Raw genomic sequence first — 24,624 nt, 5'->3', positions numbered from 1 at the left:
TTAAAGAAATTAAAAATATACCACAATTTTGTATGATCACTAATTATTTTTATATTTTATATTTCTGGAGATCGTGAATTATGTAGTCAGAAATACGTAAGGCTGCATTTCGTCTTTAAAATGAACACTACAGGGCGGTGTAGCGCCGTTCCTTTTCGCGCTTACCAGCTGACCCCTTAACTTTGTATGGACGGCATTACCGTTTTTACCAGTTTGTCCAGTAGCTCGCCATGTATGTCAGCAAACTTGAATCACAGAGGAGTTGACCACAATGACAGGGTTCGAGTCTGGCAAAATATGGTAGGATTTTCACTGTACAATTGCAATTACAGTAAGTGGAACACAATGATTGCTTCAAAGTGGCACGTTTCCAAGGCTTTCTTTTCAGACGGTATGTTTAATAGTTTTAAAAAGTGGTTTAATCAGTTCTCAGGGAGGTACGTCTGTTGTGCTTTCCATATCAACAATTAACTTCAGATCTTCAACATTTTCAATCCTCTAAGAATATGAAAAAAGCACTTTGTTTTGATTTCATTCAGTGCCATTATGTGTACGACAAACGAATTAGAGTATGTGAAATGTATCTGATAATGAATAATTGAAAGAACACTGTCACGCCGTATCCTCATTTGCTCTCTGTCCTCCGAAGACTCTTTGAACAATACTTGGAGAACATCATAAGCTTTATTTCTGTGTTTGCCTGTGCAAGGCTATTGCAATGAAAGAAGATATTTCAAATACCAGATGGTGTTACTAAGATTTTGAGCATCCTGATATGAAAAAACACAGCGGGGGCCAGGCTGACATCTGCAGGAAGAGGAAAGAAGATATTTGATGACACATTGTCTTTATGGTCATCATCCACTGTTTCATTAAGATCAGTGGTAGAGGCATTGGGGATTTCGTGCCAAATGTAAAAAACTCCCAACTTTAGCCCTGCAATGAAATAGGAATGAAATAGGAATAGGATGCTTTTCAAATTATGTTTTACAGAGCAAGGAAATTTTCACATTATGTCTGATATAATTTTTTCTTCTGGAGAAAGTCTTATTTGTTTTATTTTTCCTGGAATAAAAGTAGTTTTTACTTTTAAAAAAAACATTTTAAGTTCAATATTATTAGCCTCTTTAAGCAATATTTATTTCCATTGTCTACAGAATAAACCATCATTATACAAAGTTTTGGCCTAATAACTTCCCTAATTAACCTAGTTACGCCTTTAAATTGCACTTTAGGCTAAATACTAGTATCTTGAAAAATATCTAGTAAAATATTATGAGTTATTAAATATGAAATTAGTTATTAAAACTATTATCTTTAGAAATGTGTTGAAAAATATCATATTGCTATTAAATAGAAAATGGGGGGAAAATACATAGAGGGTAAAATAAATCAGAAGGCCTAATAATTCTGACTTCAACTCTCTATGTATAAACATAGATGTATTTTGCAATAAAGTTATTAGAAATATATTATTTCAAAAGATACTATCATCTTTCACAGTGCTTAAATTAAATTGTCTTCCCTCATGTTTTATAACCTTGTCTTTTTGTTTGGCGATATTGTAATAACAAATATGCTTTATAAACCCCTATTGCATAAATTAATGGGCAATAATATTTCTGAAAAAAAGTGGGTGGCACTATATAGTCGCACCCTATAGAAACCAAATGGACACGGCATAGTGGCCTTCATTCTGACACAACCTCAGGACACATATTTTCATGTTTGCTTATGTTGGCTTGCATACATGGTGTTGAAAAGGGTGACATATTGTATCCCCTGATTACAGTCAAAGCTGCTTTGCGGCAGTGGAAGCATTAGCTTAACACATCGTCTTTCACCGTTAAGCGTGCCGTGAGCGCTGGGAATCTGAAGAGGCAGAAAGGAACTGTTACAGGGAATTAATAGATCCAGCACCCCTATTCATCATCTCCGGCCTCCAGCGGTTTTTGATGAGGATGTGGGGCTTTTCTTCTGGTACCGGAGTAGATCAGGCCGAGTTCAGACGGGTCACGGAGAGGGTTGCTGAAGGAGGGGGTTGTAATTTCACATGCTTGGACATGCACACAATCCCTGTCACGGACATTCCTAGTTAGTGGAGGAATGAGCTGTCCTCTCTCCTCTCCAAACGCTCGCTCTCTGGTGTTTTATTAAAGGAATAGTTGAGCCTGAAATGAAAGTCTGTCATTATGTACTCTCCCTCATGTTGTTCCAAAGTCACATGGTGCTATTTATTTATTTATTTGTTATTTTGAAGAATAAATATGACTTTTTTGAAGGACTTTTTATACAGCAATTCATAGTTAATGTGCATGTCATAGAAAAACAAAACAAAAGCACCTACACTTTAAGTCAGGGGTGTCCAAACTTTTTGGGCCGAGGGCCAGATGCAAAAAAAAAAAAAAAAACGTTGTCGCGGGCCAAATTTTACATACATCACACAGACACGCATATATATATATATATATATATATATATATATATATATATATATATATATATATATATATATATATATATATATATATATATATTTAAAGGCTTAACTAATTAGGCAAGTTAAGGGGCTAATAATTTTGACCTTAAAATGGTTCATAAAAAATTAAAAACTGCTTTTATTCTAGCCGAAATAAAACAAATAAGTCTTTCTCCAGAAGAAAAAATATTATCAGACATACTGTGAAAATGTCTTTGCTCTGTTAAACATCATTTAGGAAATATTTAAAAAAGAAGAAATAAATCAAAGAGGGGCTAATAATTCAGACTTCAACTGTGTGTATATAGATAGATAGATAGATAGATAGATAGATAGATAGATAGATAGATAGATAGATAGATAGATAGATAGATAGATAGATCATAACAAGAACTGTTGCTTAATTGAATGCATGTAATAGCGACACCCGGTGGTTATTTATTGAATTACGTTCATTTTTGTATAGCGGGTCAGATTCTATTGATATTTATAAAAAGCCTCACGGGCCGCCACGAAACTGATTGCGGGCCGCAGATGGCCCGCGGGCCATAGTTTGGACACCCCTGCTTTAAGTGAATGTTGAATTACATTTCTCTTACAAGAGGATTTAGAATATAGTGTATCAGTCATTTTGAAGAATCAGAATCGTTTCTCTAATTCAGCGTTGCATGATAATTTTAATCCAGGCTCATTCTGATTATGTATACCTACATACATTTCAAGAGAAAGTGAAATGCGTCCCAGGAGCTCCGTTTTTTTTTTTTTTTTTTTCCGTGAATCCACCTGAGGTTGTTGTGTATGCTTTTTCAGATCTCAGTTGTGGAAGATGATCATGAACTGAAGACTGGGCGGGGTGGACAATCGCGAACTGAAGTCTTAGGAGCAGAGAAGGTTGTCTTGGTGTTGGTTATGTGAATGATCGCAAATGAAAGAGCATGCAAGAGGGTTGAGAGATGGTTGGGGCCATGGAGTGTACGATCGTGAACTAAAGCGTGAGGGAGGGGAGTGGTGGTTAGAGGTGACCTACGATTGTGTACTGAATACTAGGGGGACTTAATTTGGACAATTGTGAACTTCAAAAGCTTGGGGGGGGGTATACAATTGTGAAATGAAGAGGGCAGGGGTGTTGGACGATCAAATGATTAAGAGCAAGGGACTCCTTCGTTGTTTTTTGAGAGTAATTTTTTATCAAGAAAAGAAGGGCATGTGCTCTGCCTAGGTTGAGCTTTACCTGTACACGTGCCTGTTAAGTGGCCAGCTGGTAAGCGCTAAAAGCAACAGTGCCATACCGCCCCGTAGCATTCTTTTTAAAAGTTGAAATGCAGCTCTATGTTCCTCTGGGTACATGATTTGGGATCTCCAAAAATGTATACAGGGCTACGTTTTCAGAATGAGCCTATGTTGCAACAATTTCCATGTTCCGGGCATTTGCAGTGTGATTATTACACTCGTTGTGAACTGTGACTGTTCAAGACCGTTTTTTGATTCTCTTTGACAGATTCAACTATAAGAATATGCATAAGAATCATACATTTGTTAAACCCAGTTTAGATAACATGATTTTTTTTTCAGATTTCGGCATCATTTACTTGACGTACAGTGTCCGTGGGGTTTTGTAAATGACAAATGAGGTTCAGGACGCAAGATTTAATCATTTCTTCTCATGTAGTGTTTTATAGTACACGACAATCAATGCTTTTTCTGCAGTTAACACAGTCAACACAGAAAGTCAAGCATGTTACATTTTTCACTGTTGTTTACATTAGGTTACATTCCATGGGAAATACTTAACTTGAATTTTTCACCAGATGTTTTTAACAACCAAAGAAATTCATATATGCAAAGAAAACAATATTAATTAGTTTACAAATTACATTATGCGTAATAAAAAGAAATGACAGAGGGAAAAATTATTGAACACATGAAGAAAAGGAGGTGTAGAGAGGCAGTGAAAGCCCAGACAGCACCTGAAATCCCTCAGTAGTTCTTCAGCAACTCTCTGCCCTTCCTCGTTGTAAATTAATATTAGCTGCTTCATTCCAACATCTACATTAGCAGGAGGATGAAGATGAAATCAGGGTGGACATTTCAGCAAGACAATGATCCAAAACACAGCCAAGGAAACTCTCAAATGCTTTCAGAGAAAGAAAATCAAGCTGTCGAATGGCCTAGACAACCACCTGACCTTTATCCAATAGAAAATACAAAATGAAAATCAGATTTGATAGACACAATGAGCAATGCATGTGACTTCATTCTCCATAGGAGAAGCATCTTTAAGCTGTCATCACCCAAAAAAAAAAAAGAGATTATATAAAGTACATTTTATAGTTCAGCAATTTCTACTACTGTTATTGCATTGTGATTACACAGAACTCAGTTTTCAGATTGTTTTTGTTTTGTTATATTTTTATGTTTATGTTTTTATGTATTGTTTGGGTTTTTACTAACATCTGGTTCAATTCCATGTCAACAGTATCTTTAAAAACACTCAAACCAGCAAAAAAACACGATGTGCTCAATACTTATTTCCCCACTGCATATATTATTACTGGAATTAATATTTAAAAACAAATCACTCATTATGTTTTCATTCACAATGGGGTGCAGGATATTTTTATATGAATACACGGTAACCGGCTGTCTACTGAAGGTTTTATTGTCATTTTAATGTGAAGAAAGTTTAGCATTTGTGATTTGTTTACAGTCGATGCTGGGAAACAGCTTCCACAGCTCCGAAATCTCTTCTATCTACTCCTCTACTGTTTTCATTCAGAAAACACACACATATGTATGGGTAAACCTTACGTCTGTGGGAAACACTTAATAGACAATTACAGAGACATTTGACAGAATGACTGTCGTAGATGTCACACAATGACTGATCGAGAAGCAAAGTGTAGTTTGGCATATTTCATATCCTTGACACATCAAGATTTTTTCTAGACAAAATGCCATAATCTGACAGAGCGACTGTCAGAGCTGACAATAAAAATCATGTAGTCTGAACGGGGCTTTGCACTTATTTAAACTGATATAATACAGATTCTTTTTAACCATTTTATTCAGACAGTTTAATTTAAAGGACTGACTCAATAGAATTATTTGTTTAGTCATTTGGACCAACTTTGGCACTTTTTGACAGATTTGAACTGAAAAATTGGCATGCTGAGCTTCTGATGATGTTTGTTTTGCATTCAACATCAGTTTTTGTTTTGGGTCGAACTTCTAAATATGTTCAATTCAATAGTTTCTTAGTATATTTTCAGTTCTTGCATACAAAAGACAGAGAGGAGCAATAAGTGCACATGGGGCTAATGAAAAAGCTACAATCCTCTAAAACCCTAAACGATGGCATACCGTGGTTAATTGGAGCAGATACTTCATTTATGCAGTAATCAGTTGTATAAACATCTGGAAGGCAGCTGTGGCTGTCAGCCATGTCTGGAATAATGTCCCTGTTTTACCTCTGTCAGCACACAGGTGCATTACGCCTCCCAAACAGCGTTCCCAAACACCACTTCCCTAAATATCCCGTTAAGTGGACCAACACCAAAGAGGCAGAGATTTACATTCCTGGCTGTGAGTTTCCCTTTGTGTGTTTTCATCACTTTAACACGATCTACTACCCAAACTTCACCCTTGAAATCTTTCTCTCAGCTTACTGGATGGCAAAAAAAAAAGTGTGACATGAGTCAGGTTGATGTGAGCCACTGTTGGAAGCTTGTGAACAGAATGTCAATGTCTACTCAGAAGAGGGGAAACAGAGAAGTGAAGTGACATGAACTTCACGTCCTCACACATTCCATCAGCTTGCAGAACTAGCACCTGTCTGAGCGCTGGGTATTTCATACACCCTGTTGTTTTCATAGAAATGAACTTGCGATGAAGTGTTTTGACACTTAAAAGCATCCGCGCTGGGTTTGCAAATGACTCTTTTTAAAGAGAATATCCATGGGTAATTTTTGCCTACAATCGTTCAGATTCTGCTCATGTGACCTGACTATATACATTGTAGTAGCAGCGTAAGTGTTAATAATGACTCGTTTCAATAATTTCATACAATTAATTTAAAGCTCAATTAAAAGTGGCTCAGAACAAGATAATTACAGTTTCGCATTTTAAAACTGGGTTTTATTTTGATACTATTTTGAAATGTTCTGTTTATTTCAGTTCAGTTTTAGTTCTTTTTATTCATGGTTTTGTTAGTTTTAATTCAGTTTTGAATTTGTGAACATGTTTCTATTTAGTTTTTATATATTTAGTTTAAAGTTTTCGTTTTAGAAATTGTAATTTAGCAGATTTAACTAAACACATCTAATGTCAAGAGATCTTGTGCAAAGCTCTGAGTAATAAAAATAAAGTAATTGTTTGAACATATACGAAATCCAAAACCACACAAATTGAAACAAACAAAAGTAAAAATGATGAGGACAAACTTAGTAAAACATGTAGTAAAACATGTCATGTCGTGTTTTACATTTTCTAGCAAATATGTTTTTATAGAAAATATGTTTTAGTAAAAAGAATGCACTTGACTGATATATTGTTATCTTAAAGCCCAATTTATGACTTGTTTCCACTGAGTAGTAGTATACGGTATGGTACAGTATGGTTCGGTACGTTTTTATGGCCGTTTCCACTGTCAAAAGGTACCAAAAAGTGAACCGTTCTGTAGGGATAGTATACAGTTTAACCCAAAGATCAACCAGTCTGTCAGATGAAGAAGAGCCGGAGTCAGAGATTTAAATAAATAAATGAAGTTTACTGAAGATAGGTTGTAGCAGAAGCCAGCTTCAACACTCGCAATGAGTTCCTAGGCCGCTCTGCTTACAATCACCAATCAATAACAATTATACTCTCACATAACGCCATTAACTGCGTCATACATATAGGTGTTCTAACCTGATTGGTTAAAACACAGATAGACTAGGTACATTTCCACGTGGTGTTCGTGCGTACAAATCTGAACAATATCTTAAGCATAAACGTCAGACATCCACTAGACTGTTTAGAGCTGACTCCAGACCTGTGAAACGCTAAACCAGGGACACAATAGATGCAAGAGGCAATCAGTTGTGGAAACTCAAGGTTGTTTCTTGTACGTTCAGCTGTTTTATCAAACTGGTTCAAGACTGGTTCCATCAACATTCGGCTACAATATCCTCACTACGCACAATGTCTATCTAACATAAAAAGAAATTACTTTAAAAAGAATTAACTGTAAAAATAGCAAAATCACTTTAGACATTTTAGATAGTATTAACTACTAGAAATAACAATAGAAACAGTTGCTTCCAGTCCTCAGCCCTCAGTTCTACTCAAGGTCTCTGTGACCTCTGACCTAGTTTGGTGGCTCCTGAAAAAGTTACACAGACAGGCAAATGCACTGAACATTCTTACATAAGGTAGTGTGTTTAACTTATTGATTAGTTAAAATCATTTCTAAGTTAAATACTCATTTAAATAATCAAATAATCATATCTAATAAAGATAATGAGAAACGGGACATGCGAAAAGGATAAACGTTGATCCGCGATGAGACGGATTGGAAGGCAGAAGTCCGAATCTTTCAGTACTGTACCACTTTTTGGGTACCAAAAGGTGGAGCTAGACTAACAGCTGAACGCTATTGGTTTACAGAGAAACATCAGTAGCGCATGCACAAGCCAAGAGAATGAAAACAAGGGAAGTGCCATTTTTAAATACACAGCCAAGACACTACACCATTATAATATATGCATATAAAAAAGAACCATGGTCGACCTGACATCAAACAAACCTTCTCGTCATTTTGATGAACAGCCACAAAGTCAAGAAGAAGAGCAGAATCTGCTTGTGTCCTGTTGTCGTTTAGGAGGGTATCTAAAAGCGTGTAAAAACATGTGCCAGTAAAGAATAAGGGTGGGAGATTTGTAGTGACTTTAAATGTTTTGTATCATTTATGAAATGAAATTTTGGTTATTTTTAATTTGTAATTGGCAATATTTCCTAGACTTAAAATCTCTGTATGTGTTCATAAATGTTTTTTGGGTTTTTTTTGCATATAAATCACAAATATTACAATAGGCTATTTTGCATTGTCATTGATCTGTAATCGAATCCTGTTAATAGAAAGGTTAGTAATAAACAATTATTTATGTTTATGTATACAAAGCATTTGTTTAGGATGAACAATCAATCAAGAATGACATCGACTGCAACTTTTTGTCGTACACCACACCCACCAAAACGGTACCATTGGTACTATTTGGCAGTGAAGGTACAAGCCTGATAAAGGTGACCGGTACCAAACCATACAGTATCGTACTGTTCCACTCAGCAGAAATGAGGCATTACAGGTGCTTCTCTGAACAACCACAAGTCAGAGTGTTAATTCATTTCAAATGATAATTATTTTTCATAATTTAATCTAATGATTTGATTTCAGATAGTTTTTAAGTACGAGACGATTTTACAAGTAAAGTAATGGAAATGTTTTTGACCAATAGTTTTATTCTTAGTTATCATTAATTATTAGTTATTATACTAAAATACCCTTAGTTTAAAATATTCAGAATATCTGAGTATATTTTTAAGTTAGTGAATCATTAAACTGTATGAGACCGATCAAGATTATTAATTCTTTTATAAAAATTAATCAGTTCTAGTGATTAATTTTATTGAATAAACCTTCAGAACTAGCCATTATTTAATGGGTAATCGATTACGATTTTTGATGCTTGTATTAATTGAGCATTGAGACTGATTGATTATTCAGTGAGTAAATCATTACACGGTTTAAGAGCAATCAATATGTTTGATTCTTTTTAACCAGTTCTTTTAACAGAACTGGATTGACAGATTAAACCAGTTTTTGAAATGATTCAGTTTATGTAATCAGTGTTCACATAATTGACTATTCGCGAAGAAAATTAGTTTGTATCAGAACAATCAAGATTTTAACTATTTTAATTAATGAACCCTAAAACCAGTTCTGTAAATTATTTATTGAAATATAATGGGTATTATTGGGTGGGTGATTAAATTGCTGTATTGTTAGTATTGAGTAGCTACACTTATTTAAACCATTTCAAATATATGTATTTTTATTTATTTATTTTATTTAGTAAAAATATATGTGGCATGGAGCTATAGAAATATGTTTTCTTTTTAAAGCCTGTGTAATATTTTTCAGCCCTCAGTCTTTCTCTCTCATTACAATCAATTTAAACAAGCTAAAACTCACAACTCAGCTAAAATGTACTATCTTTCAATGCAGGAGCATGGCAGGAAACCCTGTCAAGAGTATTTCAGTACTCGCTTCGTCCACATACAGATAATCAGATGCCATAAATGAAACTGAAAGTCAAAAAAATCACTCTCTTCCAGTACTGTTTTAAAAATACACCCATATTTTATTTGCAGCCATACATTAGCTCCTCACCTCTGCTTATTTCCTAATAGCAAGTGATCTCATTCGGCACTGTCAGATGGCGCGGATGACATTTGGATCTTCAAAGCTCATTTAACACCGAGGGATGCATACTGTTTCCTCAACAATTGCCCCCTAGCAATTTTTCAAGAAATTCTGATTATTTTGCACTTGAATGCATTGATTTGTTTCTTTGTGTAATATTCCCCCTCTGTCAGAAGCTTTCTCATAGTACTATTTGTCAAAAATAACAATGCACTTTCAGGCAAAAAAACAAACAAAAAACACCTCAAATATTGGAAACCAGAATCCCCAGAGGCATTTTAATAAGTAGTTCTGTCCTCCTCTGTGTATTTTTTTTTTTTCTTCTTTAAAGTTTTGCTTTTTGGGACACATAATAAATTGCTTTTATTTCTAGGAGACCCATAAAATGCTCTGGATGTACAGTACTTGTTGTTTCTGATTATCATTTTCTTAGCTTTTTTTAATCAGGACATTTAATTTGCTTTCAGGACGACTGTTTACCCAGAACTGTAATTTCTAATATAATTTACTGACCCTTTTTGTCTTTCTGTGGAATGCTGAAAAGAATGCTCCTATTATGCTAGCTTAAAGATTTAGTACTGTGTTTTGGAAGTCTCTGGCAATAGATTTAAAAACATCCACTCTAATCCACATAATTATCCACGTAATTAAATAAAGATCTCATAACATGCATTGCAGCATCAACTCTTTTTCCCCTCAGTCTTTGAAATAGTTCATTTAAGGGCCCAGTCTTTCTAAATCCCTCTATTCAGAGGTTGTGCTTTTCTCTAATTGGTCAGATGACCCAGTGTTGTCATGTAATTGGTCAAGATATCTTTCACCACATCTGGTTCCTAAGCACTTACACTTACAAACACAATAATTTAAATAGTAATTGATTCATCATCTTCGTCGTTCATTCATTCATTAATTTTCTTTTCAGCTTAGTACCTTTATTCATCAGGGGTCGCCACAGCGGAATGAACCACCAAATAATCCAGCATATGTTTTGCGCAGCGGATGCCCTTCCAGCTACAACCCATCACTGGAAAACATCCATACACACTCATCCATACACACACACTACAGACAAATTAGCTTGCCCAAATTTACCCATAGTGCCTTTCTTTGTACTTGTTGGGGAAACCAGAGCAGCCGGAGGAAGCAAACTCCAACATGTGGAGAACATGCAAACTCCGCACAGAAATGCCAACTGACCCAACCGGGGCTGGAACCAGCAGCCGTCTTGCTGTGAGGCAATTGTGCTGCTCACTGATACCACTGCCTCTCACACAAACTATAATATAGTTCTGGAATGACCTAAGGGCTTGTGAGCAATGATATTTTGTGTGTTGCTAGATTCAATTTGGAGCCTTTCTGAACCTGAGGCAGCTTAGTGGACATTAGTTGTTTTTTATTTAACCATGTAAGAGTTTGAACACACCACTAGAGTGATTGAAGAAACTCAGAGCAGACCTAGAAGCAAGCAGTCTCGGCATGGTTCATGAATCGTATGTTTTTGTTGTTTTCTAAAGACAGACTTCAGTCGAGAGTCCATCAAGAGAAAGCTCTTTAAAAGATGGCCTGACACAAGCGGCAATCAAAGCATCTGAGAGGAAATTGCATCGGCGTTGGCATCTCACTTTGTTGGCATGGCGGGGGAATGAAATATATCAATCTAATTTCAATTTAAACCCAGAAAAGTTTCAACCCCGTGCGCCCACTCCCCAAACTCCTGCAGTTAATCTCTCCATCTCCGCCATCTCCGCTCCTGCCCCGGATCTCCACTAATTGCTGTATTTTTCTCCCCTTGTAGCTCCTTAGAAGCAACTCTGGAGATGTGCAGGGGGGAAACAAGGGGCACGGTTTTTGATGGCACATCTTAAAAGGTGATGAAAGTTGAAAGTAACATTCTTGCCAGAGGGGGAATCGTCTCAGCATATCTTTCTTTTTCCATCTTGACGCTTTGAATTTTGCATGACCACTAAAGGTCCGGAGGTCTAACGATTCTTGAGGTTTGCTCTATTTATATTCTGATGGCCAGCGCTACCCGTAGGTTGTTTCAAAAATGGACGGGTGCCGCACACCACAGACGGGGTTCTGCCTGGCATTGATCTTAGCAGAGAGTAATGATTTCTCATGATTACAGACAGGCTGGGATTGTAAGGACGGTCTCAATGGGGAAAGAAAAATGCATTATTCTGTGTGCAGATTGCGCTGGGCTTTTATATGAAAAAAAATGGAGTGTAATCACAACACTCTGGAAAAAGCATTATTTTCCGTATTATAATTTGCCTATTTTTTAAAAGTGGCCAGGTGAAATGAAATGCTTTATCTATTATACATGGCCAGAGCATGGCATATGAAGTGGCTCCGTTGAAATATTTACCTCCTCTGTAAAGCGAGTCTTTACGTGCATTCTGTCAGGCCTCAAACAGCACAGCTTTTTTTCTTTTTTTTTCTGGGTTAAGGTTATTACATGAACCACTTTTAAAAGCCACATAAATTTCCATGCATTTCATTTGCTTTTTTTATCAAGCTGGGAATGCATTCTCTGCGGGACTGATGTTTTTTTTTTAATTTGTGAATAAGTCATGCGTGTAATATTTTTATTTCCAGAGAATCCCTTTTCTGTTCATTCAACTGTTTTGTAACACATTGGCCCTTCAGGACTTATTTGCGATTCTGCTAAGTTATCTCTCACTTTTCTCTGCAGATAATGTGTTTGACTTTGACACACCTATTAACACTATCGATTCTCCAATGGATTGCCAAAAAATGCTGTTCTTTTTAACTTCGTGTTCATCGAAGAATCCTGAAGAAAATATGGTTCACCCTTTTCAGCATTGGTAATTTGTGGTAATGACTATGAATTGCTCATCACAGGAATATTACTTTAATATTATACTGAAAGGTCACATTTTTACAGTTTTTAATCTAATAAATTAAATTTTGGCTGGCATATAAGAACCTGTTTACACCTTTTATTAATATGTGTTTTGGTCAGTCAGATCACAAGTAGTCAAGAGAGAGATATTCCCATTTACAATGTGTTTGATGCATCTTTTATCTACTTTTGCCCATTTTCCTAATTTCTTTGAAGAATAGTCTATGGGTGTGTATGAACGTGTGTAAAACCGCTGGTCCTACACCACCCAACCTGCTCTGAGCTGGAATCGAACTGGCAACAGTTTGCATGGGAGTCGGTTGTTCTAACATTGAGTGCTAAAGACCATAGCCTATAGCATCTGTCGCTAAAACACCTTTAGAGGTCAGAGGAGTGAGGTTTACCTGCACAGCACGTCACTGCTATACTGCTACACTCACCTCCTTAAACCTCACTCCCTCACTCCCATCCAGGTCACGGCACCAATGTTATCCTGATGATAATCCTACACCACCCAACCCGCTCCGAGCTGGTATTGAACGGCGACCATCTTCATCGGTTGCTCTAACCAGGAGGGCTATGAGGGCTAAACCAAACCCGCTTCAAGGTGGGATCAATAGTCTTTAGCCTCCTTATTAGCACTGACTGCCATGCAGTTGGGTGGTGTAGGACCGACGGGGTTACAGGGGCATTTTCTAACCTTTTAATGCAACATGATAATACAAGCTGGCACAGTTTACATGTTCTAATAGCTGTAAAAACCATGTTGAACACATACAGAACAAGCATTCCTGGTATTTCATTACTGGTAAATACAGGTATAAATTGTGTTAAAACATATTAAGCTTGTCCATTTTCAACAACTAGAAATTGCATTTGTAGTCATATGTGATATAATGCATTCCAACTGCCTCAAAAAAACTAACTTATCTACACAATTGACTCTTAATGAGTGATTAAATTAATTTATTGATTCAAGTGATTCGCTCAACAATCCTGAATGATTGAAAAAAATTAGGAAGTTCAGGTTTTTAGGACTTTGTAAAGTACTGTTTAAAGAACTGCTTGAAAATAAGCCATTATTATTTACACTCACCAGGCACTTTATTAGTTATGCCTTTCTAGTACTAGGTTGAACTGCCCTAATCCTTTGTGGCATAGATTCAACAAGGTACTGGAAATATTCCTCAGAGATTTTGGTCCATATTGACATGATAGCATCACGCAGTTGCTGAAGATTTGTCTGCTTCACAAACCCTAGAGATGGTTGTGCATGAAAATCCCAGTAGATTAGCAGTTTCTAAAATACTCAGACCAGCCCGTCTGACAACAACTATAAATTCAAAGTCACTTAAATCACCTTTCTTCCCCATTCTGATGCACAGTTTTAGCTGCAGCAGATCATCTTGACCATGTCTACATGCCTAAATGCATTGAGTTGCTGCCACGCTGATGGACAGTTGTACCTAATAAAGTGTCATTTTGTGTGAAAAGCAACAAAGCTGCTGGTGGTTTACTGCCTCTATTGTTCATTTGTCTAATAACCACTGAAAAAATGTAAGTATATTTTGGGGTTTTGCAGAAACATAGACAGTCACTTATTTCTAGTGAGCTTGAGTTGGCATGTACATGTATTAATGATGTTTAATATGTAAATTGTGAGGCTATATTAGAAGAGAGAGGGAGAGAGAGAGAGAGAGAGAGAGTATTCATTAGAATTAATGGTGCCATCTGCAATCCACAAGCTATTTTAAACCCTCTAATGTGATTTCAATATACTCAAATGTATGTGAACACAAACACCATGACTATACACTATGCATTGGATGTTCATGCACATTGTTGCATATTGTATGTAAATACATGCATTGACTAGCAAAAAAAAAGTGCTGTTTGCATGTGAAGGGTTAATCCATTGCATAAAACCTGCTGGAATAGTTGGCGGTTCATTCCGCTGTGGCGACCACTGATAAACAAGGGACTAAGTCGAAGGAAAAGGAATGAATGAATGTAAAGGGCTATTTCACACAATAATTTAATTTTGCTCACAATTTACTTGCCCTCAAGTGGTTTCAAACCTTTATGAGTTTCCCTCTTCTGCTGAACACAGAAGAAAATGTTTTGTAGAACGGTTTGTATGCGTTGTAGTAAAAATATACTATTCAAGTCAATGGGTATGGGTTTTCAGTAGTCTTCTTTTTAATGTTTTAACAGAAACATTAAACACATTAATGTTTGGATTAGGTGAAGGGTTAGGGTTAGGTTTAGTTTTATTTTTGGTTGAGTTAGCCATCTATGAATAAGAGTCTACTACTGGCTTTATGCTTCTGAATTGTTATATGCTTATATTATTTTTAACCCTAGCTCATTAATCTCACTCAACTGAGTTAAACTCAAGTTCATTTCCCCATTTGATGTGGATCATTTGGGCAGGTGTGAATACAGCAATGGAACTCTGGTGCGCACTAAAAAATAAATAAAAAATGGACAGAGACCCAGCTTCCACTTCCAAACTAACTCTCGTATGGTTCATTTAAGGTGTCAATATGATCAAACCTCAATCCCACACATTTGCAGAAAGACCTGCAGCTTTTGAGTTATCAGGATCCTGTAAGTTGTGCACAGTGACGTCTGTCATTGCTAAGCAACCATTATTCCAACTCTCCAGTGAACCGACAGTAACAATAAAAAAAACCCAGCGTATGCTCCAGCTCTTGCACTGATACAAGTTTTCATAGATAATTTGTTTATGGAATTTAAAAATATATTTTTTATGGATAAAAGTAAAAGGCATAGTGGTGTTTGGCTGTTCTATGTTTGGTAACTAGGTAACTGAAATGTTTTAAACACTTTTCATGATGACTTTAATAAATTGTATGCCAATGGGGTAAGCAAAATAATCTTGTTTTTCCTATTGACATAAAATTAATTTTAATACCCAAACAAATATGCATTGTAACCAGGCCCGGATTGGCTAATTGGAAGGACCGGGAGTATTCCCGATGGGCCGGTCTGTTTTTTGGCCGCGAGAGCCAGTTTCCCTAGCTGCCTGCACTCTGAGCAGTCACACTTTTTTCGTTCATTTATTTATTTGACCATAGCCTCAACCTTCTTATTAATTATTTTACTGCAGCTCCACTCTTTTTATTTATTCTCCCGCATTTATTATTTATTAGCAGAATGCAGCCTGCAGGTTAATGATGTCCAATAAAGAAATCTATGAAGTCCGTTTCTTGTCAGATGTTGACTTTTAATCTTCACTCAGAAATACAAAAATATGAGCTCAAATTTCAACAATCCCAGATGCAGTAAAGAAAACTGTGTGACTCCGCTATCTTCTAAAGAACGCACTGCCGTCAGATTTGACAGACGCAGTTCTTAAAGAGCCCGCACACAATTTTTAACATGCTACATATCCTCAATGCAAAATACACAGAATATCTATCTGAACAACACATAGGAATATTCTAAGTTCTCAAACGCAAACAATTCAAAACAAAATATTCAAAACTGAAATGCATCAAATAACATCATTGAATCCAAACAAATAGGCTCCTACAACATATATTCAGATATTCAGATATATTCAGAAAAGGACATTGTGATGTTTTAAAGAATAGTGTTGGAGATTTAGCTACCCTTTAAATGTTTTCATATTTATGACAAATATTTGAAGTTATAAAGCAGCTGTTTCCTTGAAAAAGACATGATAGTGTCAGTAGAAAATTAAAAACATTTGATTGTAATCTTTATATTATACATGCAGCTTAATTCATATTTGTATTTTATTAATTTTAAGGTTTGGATATTTATGGGCAAATACATTCAAATACTGTTAAACATTACATTGTGTTAACTGTTAAAATTAATCTTCACTGTAAAGTACTGAATTGAAAATTACATTATTTTATATAGTCAGTCGTGAACTGAAGTGGGCCAGTCCAAGGCTTGAAACTCTAGGGCTGAAAAGGAATCCCACTCCAGCCCTGATTGTAACCATGTGATTTTACCTTGACTTTACATTGCTTTAATCTCTCTTGTGGAAGCGTGCTTTATCGGGCTTAAATTTAAGAGCTCTGCATTATAAGTAACACCGTACAAGGTGAGCAACTGAGCAAACTGACAAATTCAGAAAAGTCGTCTATATAGAGATAAATTGGTGAGGTAAATGTATTCGATAAAAAATCGTTGAGAGTGTAAAGTTGTTTTGTGGTATTTATTTGGTGCTGTGCAACAAACTACATGAAAATAATCATTTATTTGTTGATATTATGTCCCTGTAAAAATCATTAGTGTGAAAAGGAACAAATTAGCTTTCGTCATATTGCCCCATAACATTCATATATAGAAACAAATGTATACTGAAAAACGTTTACTTTACCTTTAGCCTGTCTTGTTGTTTTTTTCTGTTAACATTTATTTCAATTAAAATGCATTTTGTTTAATATATATCCATTGGTTTTATTTGTGATCAGATCATCGAAGCTGAAATATTAATCAGAGGCATAAACGAGGGCCAATAAAAAGCTTTAATCTTCATGAGCCAGCCGTGCCATCATTTCAAGTAATTCCAATCTAATTTTCAGCGTAAAACTTTTGGCAGTAAACATGCAGTAAATAGCTGAAAGGTTGATAAACTCCAAGCATAATTTTGCAAATACACATTAATGATGTTTAATATGCAGATTGCGTGGTTAAATCAGGAGAGAGTCGAATCTCTATTAAAATCAATGGCACCATCTGCAACCCATCAGCGATTTTACACCCTCTAATGTGGTATAAATTGAACGGTGGCACTGGACATTCAGACTTTCAACACCAGAGAATCAATAAAAGGCAGTCGTGCCGTGAAGGATTGCACCGATAGCATCTGTGACAAACTCTTGTTCGGATTCCAGCTGTGTCGTGCAATGCTTTCCAGTCCTTACTTACAATAATACAACATCACAACTATGGTAATATAAATGTGCGCTATACACAGAAGACCCGTATGTGACACGTAAACAGCAAGAGCAATGCAGCTGAGGAGACTGATAAGCCCTAAACATATCCTAATATTAAATTTCTCGGGTGAAGGTCATGCAGCCGAGTATCTATAAAGCACAGTGAATGAGGTCAGATTTCAAGGTTTTACCCTCTAATTCTGAAGGTTAACCTAGGCGTTCTCCTGTTATCTGGACCACATTAATCATTATATGAGATGTGAGCTATATTAGGAGAATCGTTGTGTGCTCGAACATGTTCACAGGGGAATAAAAGAGGATTTTTAAAATTCTCTTTATGAATAAGAGAGGCGAGTACAAGTATCGGATTAATGTTGGATTAAGTTTTGTAAGAACTACATGAAAAGGCTGGAAAATGTATGCATGTGAATAATAGTTGATATACATCTACCGCCGAGCTGTTTGGATTTACGAAAGCAAATAATAAAATAAAGAGTATATGACTGGATCTTTACTGCAATGATTATTACGTTTCTGACTTAAAGTTATAAGTTATATATGTTATAGATATATAAGTTATATATGTTGAAGCAACGTAGATGTTTATTTCTTAACCGTGTTGAAAGATGTATCTCATGGGCATGCTCCAGGATGACAATGTCAGGATTCATTTAGCTCATACTGTGAAAGGCTTCATTTTTCACACATGCGTTGACCCCCAATCGACCTAAACCCCATTGATTGTATTTGAGATGAAGATTGTGTCAGATATTGGAGTTGGTCCCATTATCAATACAAGCTCTCAGCTAAAAACCAATGCAATTCTTGATGGAAATAAGCAATGGTCATCACAATCAAAGCTAGAGATGATCTTAATGCACTAGTCCATTGGTCTCAAACTCAACTTGTGAAGGGCCGCAGCTCTGCAGTTTTGCTCCAACTCTAATTAAGCACAGCTGATCCAACTATTCAAGGTGTTCCTCCAGCACTTGTGTTTGAGACTATTAACCTCGTCAAAGTCTAAGGCCCCGTTTACACTAATACGTTTAAGTTTTAAAACGCCATTTTAGAATGAAAACGATCCACGTCCACACTGGCGTTTCACCTAGCGTTTCTGAAAACATCTCTGTCTAAGAATCAATATCAGACCCCCTAGTTTTTCATGATTTTTTGCGTTTTTTTTTTTTTTTTTGCAATAAAAATTACTTATTTTGTGCTAATATATATATATATATATATATATATATATATATATATATATATATATATATATATATATATATATATATATATATATATATATATATATATGACACAATGATAATGACACAAATCATAAAATAAAGCTTCTTTATTTTGGTCTCATGTCAAGACAAGATCTAAAACTGTAGTGATTAAGCCAAAGGAATGTTTGAATTTAAGGTTGTAAGGCAATAAGGTTGTATTACTTTAATTTTGTCCACAATATTACTTTTTCTCAGATTTCAGTCCCTGGACATGCGTAAGGGCTTCCCCTACACCTAAAGCACAGATTGCCATAAAACTCGTCAATGGCAGGGAATCGTTTTCTTTGGTTAACTGCAGGAAAGGAGTTAAATGAAATAATTTATTAATTTGACACACATCATAATACCAGTCACACATGTAAAGCACAAATAATGTTCTTCAATTCGGTCACGTCCAGCGGCCGTCACCCTTGAATCAATCTCATCTCCACCTGTCTGTTCCATTGCTCCATTTGCTATAGATGCCTATTTGCATTCTTTGTTTAGCCACCTCCTCTTATAAACTAAAACATATAATAGACAAGACAACTCTGTCCAAATTACGCTTATGATAGACTCATGCTAGATTCATTAGACTCTCGTTGAATAGTAAGTTACTCTTGTAGGCTCTTGCAGGCCCCTTTTACTCTAACACATTTTCGTTTTAAAACGCATAAGCTTTGCTATGGTTACGCCATCCATTCACACTACGCCAGAGTTTCCGAGCACAGAAAACGGAGCTTTTTAAAAAACGCTGAAGAGGACGTTTTCATTTAAAACGCTGCTGCTTCGTGTTAGTGTGGATGGGGAAAACAAAGACATCTGAAAACAGAAGCAGGGCTGCAGACATTCACCTCTCTGATTGGGTAATTTCTCTCAATATTAATTAGCCTACACAAAGTTCAATCTTGCATCCGCTCCTTGTAAGTTCAGACTTCGCAGGTTTGACATGGATAACATACTCTTGACGACACGTTGGGTAAATCTTCAAAGGAAACAGGGTACTTTATAACGTCATTCACATCACCCTGACTAAGTTGTTTCACTTTCTTAACAATAAAATGAAAACATTAAATAAGGAACTGCCTATTTTCATTTTGATATTAGCAACTTACTAGACAACAAAAATGTTGAGGCGTCATGTAGCTACATATTTATATGACCGTCATCTTCACTGTATGCATATTTATAACAAAACGGAGCCTATTACATTACTCCCTCCTTTCATTCTTATTGAAAATACAAAACATATATTTTCTCTTTCACTGAATATCAGTTTTAATAATCAATAATGGCCATTATAAAAGTAAAACTTACAATAAGGCTATACGTTATTAGAAATAAAGGCAAGCAAACAGTCAAATGTGCAGAATCAGTGTACGTGGTTAAAATAATTAATCTATTAAATCTTTGCACTTAAAGTAATAGATTTAAAAGACCAAAGTCTGGGAATATGTTGTCAGATATAGACAACAAGATGAATCAATATCATGTTTAACAAATATAGTAAGATTAGATCCTTGATGAACTGTCTGACGTGCACAGCTCTCATCTGGGTAGATGTGCTCAAAACACCCGCTGACTGCCTGGAGCTCAGACGTATGAATACGCTGCAGAGAATGCCAGAGTGTGTGTGTGGTCACGTCATGTGCATTTTCAGTGGTATAGTGTGGATGGAGAGCTGTTTAGAAATGCTAGGTGAAACGTCAGTGTGGACATGGATCATTTTCACTCTAAAATGCCATTTTAAAACTAAAACGTATTAGTGTAAACGTGGCGGCAGACTCATGTGGACGTCTTGAAGATGCTATTTGATGCAGAACAACCAACATGTCTTAACAAAGTGTTCTGTTTGTTTCAAGTCTCTTGGCAAGAATTCTAAAATTTCCAACATTACGAAGAAAATACTGTGGATTTATACCATTGTAATTAGATCATGCAAGACTGATGTAGTGTAAACTGGTCAATTTTGGTTAGAACAGTATAAATGTGAACCAAAAAAGCTCATGATGACACTGCAGAGCCTGACAAACTTTCACCATGAAGCGAAGCGGAATAAGCACATATGAGCCTGAATGAAGGAGTCCTTTTTTTTCAGCCGTGTGAGTTTTCCTGTCGCTGGACCTCCTCACTTCAAAGTGTGTTATCAGCACAGGCCCGGCCTGGATTAAGGCTGACTTGATTAGGTGTGAAATGGCTCTTTGGCCTCTGAGAGCCGGGCCCCTTTGAAGTGTCGGTGTACTTTCTGGACAGTATTGTGTGTTTGGATCAATTTACACTCTCACAGTGAAAGACAATGGCTTAAGAATGGCTGACTTTACTGAGGCTGGAAATACAGTTCGGATACCAGGGGCTTTTTATATCCTGCGGTTTACACTGGATGGAGTGTCAAGAGCCTCCAGAGGTGTAAAAGTTGTTTGTGTTAATTTTGCGCCTCAAGGGGATTTTTAGGACATGTTTAATTGGGTGTCTGATGAGACAGTGAATGACTGAATAGGTTAATCTGAGGCGCTGTTTATAACTGGTATTTTTTCAGTCTGATAGCAAGTGGTATATACAGGGTCCGAAAAATAATGTATGAACATGTAGCCTTACAGCAAGAAGGTTCCTGGTTCAAGCCTCGGCTAGGTCAGTTGGTATTTTTGGCATTCCCTGTTCGTGTGGGTTTTCTCCGGGTGCTCTGGTTTCCACCACAGTCCAAAGACATGCAGTACAGGTGAATTGGGTCAGCTAAATTGTCCATAATGTTTTTGTGTGAATGAGTGTGTATGGATGTTTCCCAGTACTGGGTTGCAGCTGGAAGGGCATCTGCTGCTTAAAGCATATGCTGGATTAGTTGGCGGTTCATTCCAATGTGGCGACCCCTGATTAAAAAAGGGACTAAGCCGAAAAGAAAATAAATGAATAATAATAATAACAATAATAATAATAGTAATAATAAAGAAGGTTGGCATGGTGGCTCAGTGGTTAGAACTGTTGCCTCACAGCAAGAAGGACACTGGTTCAAGTCCCGACTTGATCAGTTGATGAATAAAGGAACTAAGCCGATGGAAAATGAATGAATGAAAAAATCATCCATTATCTACTCACATCATAAATTTGAAATAGTTTAAAATAGTCAAATTGTGAGGATAAAAACTTATAAAAACTGTATTATGACCTTTTAAAATATTAATAAAATATGGATCCAGTGTTTTATTTTTACATAATGATGACATTTATATTGATTGAAACATTGAAATATTTATCTCAGTTAAACCAAAAATAATATGTTCACGTTATTTCTCTCTCCCTCTCTGTTCCTCTCTTTTGAAGGACATTTTTTCATTGCATGTCTCCAAAGAGAGTTCAGAAATCCAGCTCAAACAGCAGTGTCATGCATCGCGCTAGAGCACATTTTTCACTGTCAGTGTTTCAGCTTCATCATTTATGTCTAAAAGAGACTGCAGCACAGGTCAAAACCTAGCAAAAGGTAGCTGAAAGCTTTTCTCCAGTCTTTTCTTCATTTCTCCCTCAGCTTCTTTACCTCAAAAGTGAACATTCTCAATCATGAAGCAACAAACCTGATCTTATGAGTGACACAGATTGACATGGATTTGACATTTGGCCATGCTTATGACTGCTGCTTTGATATGCTATAAAGCATATTATGTCACTGTATGCCAATGTCTTCACAAAGTAAAAGATCAATCCAGTTACAAGTGAACTAGTGTAAAACAAGTGTAAACAGAGTCTACAGCATTTAGACTTTGTTCACTTTTGACTCTTTTTAGAGATTGTTGAACAACTCAGATTGCCTCAGCACTCTTTTTGCAAGAGATGTGAGGCATGCACATCCATTAAACATGTGTTTGCATAGAAAAACAATTGAATAGTAGCACCAAAAGTCTCTTTGAGGCAAATCATTTCATTCTGCGGCCATCTTTGAAATGCCTCTCGGGCATTCTGTTTGAATAAGGAAACAAGAAATTCTCCAAAATTGCTTGCCAAACTTATGATTAAATTTCATATTAGTAATCACCAATAAAATTAAAACAACAACTGTCTCTTTAGCTTCATTTCTAAACGTTCAAATCATACACAATCAGCAGAAAATGGTAAAACACATGTCTGGTCCAAGACTTCAGCATCCCTCCACCACCCCGACACCTCACCTTTTAAGCACTATCCTCCTAGGGGGAGCGTTTTGGGGCCGGGGTAGACACTTCACTCCGACCCCAACCTCTCGTGCTTTCCCAACAAGGGGAATAACACCAGTTGTGGTGTCTTTCCTGATCTCAGAGCCATCTCCCCGGACAGCCAAATATGCTTTATTTTTTAAACATCTGTAAGTGTAAACTCAAGAAACGATCGAATCAAACAAAATCTGTATTTTTGCAGGATTGCCAAAGCTAATGCGCTTATGCACACAAAAGTAACGAGATCACAACACCAACCTCCTTTAAGGACGTTATGGTTCTACACATTATCATCGTCTGGATAATAATCGTCAGATCACGCTGGTCTTCTGAAGTAATTCACAACTTGGTCTTGATGATGAAGCTCCTCCAGAAATGACAGCAACTGTGTTCACACGTTTGTGAGCGTTTAAGTAGTTGCTGTCGTGTAACGTGCGTTTGACAGGATTGACTGCAACTTATGTTTGTTTCACAGAGATTACAAAACCTGAAAACATTTGTTTTCAAGGGTTGTTGGATCGTTTAAAAAGAAACGTTTCAAGCTTTATTTTATTTATTATGTCTGTAAAGCAAGTATTCACTAAGATTCCAGTGCGTTTGTTAAGCAAAAAAAAAAAAAAAATTATGTTAAAGCACACGTCTTCTCCCTGCAGAAACGCCTCTTGTACTAGAAGGCGGGGGCCAAAGACTGTAGAATACACAAGACATGTCACTCGTATCTCTTTGAATGGGAAAAACTGTTACTGACAATATGGTGAATAAAGCCCCACCTACTAGTTCACCAGCCAATCACTGATCGATATATCATGAAAAAAAGCCCGCCTTTTAGTACAAGAGCAAATCATCGATCACTATAGACTAACGATACTCTGGGGGAGGGGCTTCGACCAGACGTGAGTTTCTGCTGATTTTGTGTGGCTTGAACATTTAGAAATTAAACTAAAGAGACAGCTGTTGTTTAATTTTATTGGTGATCACTAATATGAAATTCAATCGTAAGCTTGGCAAGCAATTTTGGAGAATTTGATGTTTCCCCGAGCATACTGCCCGAGAGGCGTTTCAAAGATGGCCATCAAGGGAAATTATTTGCCTTGAAGGGATTTTGGCGGGGCTTCATTCGCCATATTGACCGTTACACTTTCCCCATTCAAAACTATACAAGTGACATCTCTTGTGTATTCTATGATCTTTGATGAGCCCTTAGTGTGTGAAAAGCATTGCCTAGCAACATAGAACACAAAAACAAAAGCAGCACAAACATCAAGCCATTTTATATGTATATATTGACTTGCTGGTGCATATATGTATAAATGGCTCATTTTATTCTGGTTTTAAATAAACAATTGGAAACAATGGGGAGGTTGTAAATAACACGATATTGGTAAAAGTCGATGAGACTTGAATGTTTTATTAAAGTATACATGAAATCAAAAC

At 36.4% G+C, this 24,624-nt stretch overlaps 2 protein-coding genes and 1 long non-coding RNA gene across 29 annotated transcripts in view; 2 read left to right on the top strand and 1 right to left on the bottom strand.

Annotated features, from left to right (window-relative positions):
* The window catches only part of LOC147842591 (uncharacterized), a 496,599-nt gene that overhangs the window by 91,335 nt on the left and 380,640 nt on the right, over positions 1–24,624 (bottom strand). The window lies entirely within an intron of this gene.
* Positions 1–24,624, top strand: part of fibcd1a (fibrinogen C domain containing 1a) — a 384,824-nt gene that overhangs the window by 258,133 nt on the left and 102,067 nt on the right. The window lies entirely within an intron of this gene.
* On the top strand, positions 284–5,422 carry LOC147842592 (uncharacterized). Its single transcript, XR_015497740.1, has 3 exons — positions 284–2,354; positions 3,053–3,582; positions 3,656–5,422. It is a non-coding gene; the product is annotated as an uncharacterized LOC147842592 (long non-coding RNA).

Source organism: Danio rerio, chromosome 8, assembly GCF_052040795.2.
Source record: "Danio rerio strain M-AB ecotype USA chromosome 8, GRCz13ab, whole genome shotgun sequence".
NCBI lineage: Eukaryota > Metazoa > Chordata > Actinopteri > Cypriniformes > Danionidae > Danio > Danio rerio.
The sequence above is the reverse complement of the archived record's forward strand: the minus strand, read 5'-3'. Positions and strand labels throughout refer to the sequence as shown.